This window comes from Pinus tabuliformis, chromosome 2_2 (assembly GCF_031772625.1).
Source record: "Pinus tabuliformis cultivar Carrire ecotype Pingquan chromosome 2_2, CPIR1, whole genome shotgun sequence".
Lineage (NCBI taxonomy): Eukaryota > Viridiplantae > Streptophyta > Pinopsida > Pinales > Pinaceae > Pinus > Pinus tabuliformis.
The window spans coordinates 571,205,710-571,212,992 of NC_142300.1; positions in this window are offsets into that span (position 1 = coordinate 571,205,710).

Consider the following 7,283-nt stretch of genomic DNA (forward strand, 5'->3'; position numbering starts at 1 on the left):
ATTTCTTTGATGGATGATCAGTGATAAATCGCAAATAGGCGATCAGGAATGTCAAGGGAAAGGCTTTAACACTTGCTTTAAATATCTTTGATTACCGAAAGGTGATACAATGCATGTGAACCATTTTAAATATATTTTCGAGATGTGCACCTAATTAATATATCGCAATCAGGACTTGGCTCAGGCTTTATTGTTTTGTCAATGTGATTTCGCTGATTTGCCAATTGCGATATGCTTTATCGCATCAGAGGTTTTGAGCATGCCTTTGTTCATGTGTTGGCTTATTGTTGACATTGCTGATTTGCCGATTGCGATATGCTTTATCGCATCGGAGGAATTAAGGGGCTCCATTTTATTGTGCTTGGCATTTGGCTTCTCCGATTTCTTGATTACAATTGCATTTTTAGATCAGAGAGGATGGATGAGATTCTTTGTGGCTTTGTGTATGTTTCCTTTGTTATTGCGATATGCGATCTTCCGATCACTTTATCGCAATAACAAAGAGTTTTATAATATTTTTAAAGTCACACTTTTATTTCCATTCAAAAGGCTTTTAAAATGATTCATTTACCTTAAGCCTTTTAATAAGGGTTTTTCCTTATGATGGTTAATACCAATTTTATTTATGAACACATAAATCTTATCTAAGTTGATTTAAAGGGACCCATTTCTTATTTAAATTTTATGTAAAGATTTTTTAAGAAATCAAGGGTTGTTTTTTAGCACAACATGTCCTTACTCCTTCCATCACAATAAACCAGCAGATCATAATTTCACCATATTTTTAACCTTCATTACCAAGTACAACAATGAGAACAACAAGATCTCAAACCACTCTCATCGCGGGTTGTTATGCTCCACCAGCCTTACAAGGACCAAATAATGATATGCTAAAGTATTATGAGTAATACCTACCTCTATTTTATGGCACTAGACTCACTACATCACAACAACAGGTAGAAAAAATGAATGACTTTGCAGATCTTGAAGAAGTTGATCATGATTATGTTAATATGAGGCTTTCTTCCCAAAGCCTTGCTGGAGAAGTCAAAAAATGATATACGGGACTAGAAGAAGGTATTATTGCTAATCTTCAATAGTTTCGTCATTTTTTCCTTCATAAATGGAAAGTCAAGAAGAACCCACTTCAAATACTACCAGAACATGAAAATTTGAGGAGAACTCTGGGAGAATCAGTCCATGATTTCTCAATCATATTCAATCATTTTTATAATTTTATCCTGCCGAAAATAAAACCTCCACTAGGTTTGGCCCTACTTCACTATCTAGATGGATTTTATGCTATTATAGATTACTAATTATGGGAAATAAACCCAACTACCTTATAAGAGATGCAAAAGAATGCTTTCAGTGTGGAGGCTAACTTGTTGGCAAATAAATCCAAGTTGATGACAAATGAGGGTGACTATCAAGGAAGAGCCTTCTACATCATTGGAGACTAATTTGGACACTTTGGTGAAGACCATGGAGAAGATGGAGAGAATGAATCTAACATACAAGTTTGTTGCAAGAGAATGGAAGGGAGGTCCCCGAATTAGAAATCCTAATTTCAAAAGGCAACAAATTCAAATTAAACAAAGAGACAAGAGGGATCTAGCTGATCAACAACATATCGGAACACCTTTTTAAGAGAACTATGAAGAAGAGGAGGAAATAACAACAGGGAAACAATATCTAGTTCAAGAACACCTTTATTATTTTGGTGAAACACGGGGCACCATATTTTTAGCATTAGAGGAGAAATATTTGTTCTCACAACCATGGAAATATGTCATGTCTATAGAATGAGAGGAGTATTATAAAGGCTACCAAAATGCAGTTTTCGAGGTACAAAAAAAGATAAAAATTGAGAAATATAAAGGTGTCAGTTAATCCTCCAAAGAATTCCCAAGCTGATGCACCTTCTACAAGCCAAAAGAGAGTTGATCCTCTGAAGAAGATCCTTGAGAAGAAAGATGCAGCCACCAAAGAAGTATAAAAGGGTCAGTCATTGTTTAGATTGGAAAATGAGATATCAAAAATCAAAATTTCTATCCCATTTTCTGAACTCATTAAGAATGAAGTATACGTAAGTCAGGTTATCAAAGCATTGAAAGTTGGAGAAGTTTCAGATACTATGTTAGGAAACCAGCTCAAGAAAAGATAGAAAAGATAGATCCACGCCTTAGAATTTAGCCTCTTCGAGGGGGCAACCTCCTTTACATTACACAAATGAACAATTCTTCGATGATATAAATGAAAAAACCTCCTTTCTATATATAGGAGTCTAAGGAGTCACAATATAATCCATCCGACATAACAATAATAATATAAAGCCACAAAAATAAAAATAAAGGGATTCTATGGGGCACAGAAATAACAACATGGGGGTAATAGGGGCACAACAATATAAATAAGGGGTATAACTACAATAGTAATGGGGTAATCACTAGTATTATAGGGACCCAACATGCCCCTCTCCTTCAAAAAAGTGTTGTCCTCAATGCTTTAGTAGTTCTGGATACTTCTGCATAAAATTCTCATCCTCCCATGTGGAATATTCAGTGGATAAGTTCTTCCACTTGATAAGATACTTTGAAATTGGTCGATTTCGTAGCTGTCGAGTTCTTGTTTCCGTGACTGCTTCCGGTTCCAATATAATTTTTCCTTCCACGTCAAGTTCTGGCAATATTGTTTGAACTGGGAGCTTGTCGCCTATAACCTTATTTAAACATGAAACATGGAAAACTGGGTGCAATCGAGAAGCTGCAGGAAGCTCCAATTTGTATGCCATAGTACCAATCTTTTGCAACACCTTGTATGCACCATAATACTTTGGTGATAATTTATTATCCTTCTTAGCTTGCTTTAGGGACATTTGCGTATATGGTTGTAGCCGTAGAAATACCCAATCACCTCCATCAAAACTTCTTTCACTGCGATGTTGATCTGCCTGTTGTTTGATTCTATTTTGTGCCAACACGAGGTTATCCTTTAAGAGTTGGAGGACTTGTTGTTGATGTTCGATGTGATGTTCCACTACCTGCACCTTAGAATTTTCTCTTAAATATGATGTGATGGATGGTGGTTGATACCCATAAAGTGCCATAAATGGGGTAATTTTTGTTGCCGTATGGAAGGAAGTGTTATACCACCATTCAGCCAGAGGCAACCATTTGACCCATTGTGTTTGTTTATCAGATACAAAGCAATGAAGATATCCTTCCAAACATTTGTTTACTATCTCAGTTTTCCCATCAGATTGAGGATGATAAGATGAGTTATGAGCTAACTGAGTACCAAGACAAGAAAATAATTCTGTCCAAATATTTCCAGTGAAAATGGGATCTCTGTCACTTACAATAATCTTTGGGTTTCCAAGTAGCTTTTGAATTGTTTCCATAAATGCAGTAGAAACTGTACTGGCTTTAAATGGATGTGATAATGCACAAAAGTGTGCATACTTGGTAAGTCTATCAACTACCACCATGATGACACTCTTTCCATCAGACTTGGGTAAACCTGTGATAAAATCCATTGAAACCTCCTCGCAATGTTGGCTTGGAATGGATAAAGCTTGTAATAGACTCGGTGTCTTAATTATTTCAACTTTATTTTGTTGGCAAACCAAACATTCCGCCACAAACTTTTGAATATCTGATTTAAGGCCATCCCAAAAAAATTCCTTCTTAACCCTATGGTAAGTTTTTAAAAATCCTGAGTGCCCTCCTAAGGGAGAAGTGTGCAATTCCATAAGAACCTTTTGTTTTAGTTGGGAATTTTTACATAGGTATAAGTGATCTTTGTACCATAATGAATCATTTTGCTAGCTAAATGTATCAGACGTACTGGAATCTTGTTGTAGCTTTCGAATAAGTGCCCACACTTCTTCATCATTCTTCCATTCCTCCCTTGCTTCGTTTATCCAATCTGGTTGGATAATAGAAATGGCACACAACAATGCTTCCACATCCTCATCCTTTCTTGAGAGTGCATCTGCCACCAAATTTTGCTTCCCTTTCTTGTAGATGATTTCAAAGTCATAACCCAACATCTTTGTGACCCACTTTTGTTGCTCTTCAGAGGATAATCTTTGTTCTAAAAAGTATTTAAGGCTATCATGATCCGTTTTTACCTTGAAGTGTCTTCCCATTAGGTAGGGTCACCATTTCTTAAGTGCATGGAGTATTGCCAACATTTCCTTCTCATAAATAGCTTTTCTTAAAAAAATTCCCTTGATTAGACGACTTTCAAAAGTAATGGGTCTTTCATCTTGCATTAGAACAGCACCAATTCCATTTCCTGAAGCATCACATTCCACAATAAAGGTTTTTGTGAAGTCTGGTGTAGCTAAGACCGGTGCTTGGCACATTTCCTCTTTAAGATGTTCAAAGGCCTTTGTTGCTTCCGGAGTCCATGAAAATGCATCTTTCTTCAATAATGTTGTTAGAGGTGCTGCTATTCTCCCATAATTCTTAACAAACTTGTGATAATACCCTATCAACCCAAGAAATCCTCGCAGATGCTTTATGGATGTGGGGATTTTCCATTCCTTAATGGCTTTAATTTTGCTAGGGTCTACCTTAACTCCTTCATGAGATAAAATATGACCCAAATATTCCACCTCCTGGACTCCAAAGAAACATTTCGATCTTTTTGCATATAATTGTTTCTCCTCCAACAGTTGTAGCACCCTGTCAACATGTTCAACATGATCCTTCCAAGACTTGTTGTAGATTAGTATATCATCAAAAAATACTAACACAAATTTTCTAAGGAATGGTTTGAAAATTGAATTAATCAATCCTTGAAATGTCGAAGGTGCATTAGTAAGGCCCAAAGACATGACCAAAAATTCATAATGACCCTCATGAGTTTTAAATGCCATTTTCAGAATGTCTTCAATCTTCATTCTGATTTGATGATATCCCGAATGAAGATCCAACTTGGTGAAGTAAATTGATCCATGCAATTCATCCAGTACTTCATCAATGACATGAATGGGGAACTTATCTTTAATAGTGAGCTTGTTGATCTCCCTATAATCTGGACACATGCACCATGATCCATCCTTCTTGTGAACCAATACTACTGGAGCAGAGAAAGAACTTTGACTTGGTTGAATTATACCAGCCTCTAGCATTTCTGCAACCATATGTTCAATTTCACTTTTTTGGACATAGGGATATCTGTACGGCCTGATGTTTGGAGGAACACTTCCTGGAATCAGATGAATAGCATGATCATGATCACGCATAGGTGGGAGACCTTTGGGAGTCTCAAATACCTTGGAATGATTGTCTAGGACTTTTTGGAGATCTGGAGAAATAGATGATTCCGATGTGGAAACATCTAGTGAACATAATTGTGCAATTACACCTCTTTGCTCCTTTTTTAGAAGCTTTGTCATACCATTAGAGTTGATTATCTTTCCTGGTTTCCCTGCAATACCCCTTAATTAAACTTCCTTTCCTTCCGTAGAAAATTTGATGAAAAGTTCTTGAAAATTAAAAGCTATTGTACCCAAGGATTGTAGCCATTAGACTCCTAGTACAACATCAACACCTCCCATTGGAATGGAAAGCATTGAGCTAGTCAATACATATTCTCCCATGGATAGCTTGATATTATGGCACCTTCCAGAGCAATTTATTGTTCCTCCATTTGCAATCATCACATGACACTCTGGTGCTGGATATAGGAAGCAATTCAATTCTTTTGCTACCTTACAATGAATAAAATTGTGGGTGCTTCCTGAATCAATCAACACTATTACCTTTTTCTTCTTGATTTGTCCTTCTATCTTGATGGTTTGAGGAGTGGTAATTCTTGCCAATGCATTACAAGATATGGTCGGATTTATTTGTTCTTCATCTAGGCTTTGTTCCTGGAGTATATCTTCTTCTTTTGACCTTTCTTGCTCCTTTTCTTCTTCCTCTTCACAATCTATGTAGAATAATTTCTTCTCAGCACACTTATGACCTTTAGTGTATTTGCTATAACAACTGTAACAAAGCCCTTTTGCTCTTTTTTCTTCCAATTTTTATGGTGTCAACCTTATAGGTTGTGGAAGACTAGGGGCAACAACACTTCTGTCTTTATAGTTTTGAGTGGTATGCTTCCTAGTTGCCATAATTTTGCTTTCCATTTTTCTTGCTAACCTGAATGCCTTTTCTAATGAATCAGGTTCCCAAAGGCGAACAACATGTTAGATATTATCCTTTAAAGACCCTATGAACACATCAATCCTATGCTCCTCTGGAATATTTTTTACCCTTATGTTCAATTTTTGGAACTCCTGAATGTGCTCCATTACTGAACCCTTTTTTTGGAGACTTATCAATTGGCGAAAAAAGTGTTGATTTTTGTATCTTCATAATGTGCTATCAATTCTTCCGTAAAAATTGGCCAAGTGATAATTTTTTTATGAGAGAAAATCCATTGATACCATACAAACTGATTTGGTTCCAAATATACAGTTTCCATTCATACCTTTTGTGTGTTTTTCACATTATTGAGATTGAAGAACTGCTCCATCTGTAATATCCATGTGGCGGGATCCTTGCCATCAAACTTCCTCATATCGATTTTTGGAATATGGTGGGTCTTCGATCCAACATTAGAGTCTATGGAATCATGATTAACATTACTTTTGTTCACATCATGAGTTTCCTTTACAACCGTTTCAAAATTAGTAAGTATTTCTTGTAGAAAATTTGTCAAATCTGTCTTCAAATCTGCCATGTCTGTCTTCAAATCTGTCTTCAAATCTACCATGTCCGTCTTCAAATCTGTCTTCAAATCATCCATCTTAGCTTCCATGCCCTTTATCTTAGATTCCACGCTGTTTATCTTAGATTCCATGCCACTTATCTTAGCTTCTGTTAGCTTTTGTGAGCCTGACATTTGTTGCACTTGTTCTTGTAATTTTGATATATCATGTAGAATTTCTTCCTCTTCTTCATGAGTCATGCTAGAGCTTTCAGGTTCCTTACTAGGTGTTTGCATTTTATTTCCTCGGGGCATCAGTTACCGATAATAATCTTTTACTATGCCCTTTGAATTCCGTTAAACCAAGCTTACACAAAAATTTAAAAAAAAAACTACACACCTTTTTTCACTTTATAAAAGCCTAATATTGAATCTGATTTATCTCTGTAATTTTCGATCATCCAATTCTGAAGTTGTGACCTGTAGTAGCCTTCTGTGTCCCCTTTCCAATGCCACTAGTCTGACCCAAATTGGATTCACCAAGGAAGAGTTATGTGAAATCTCCCACAGTG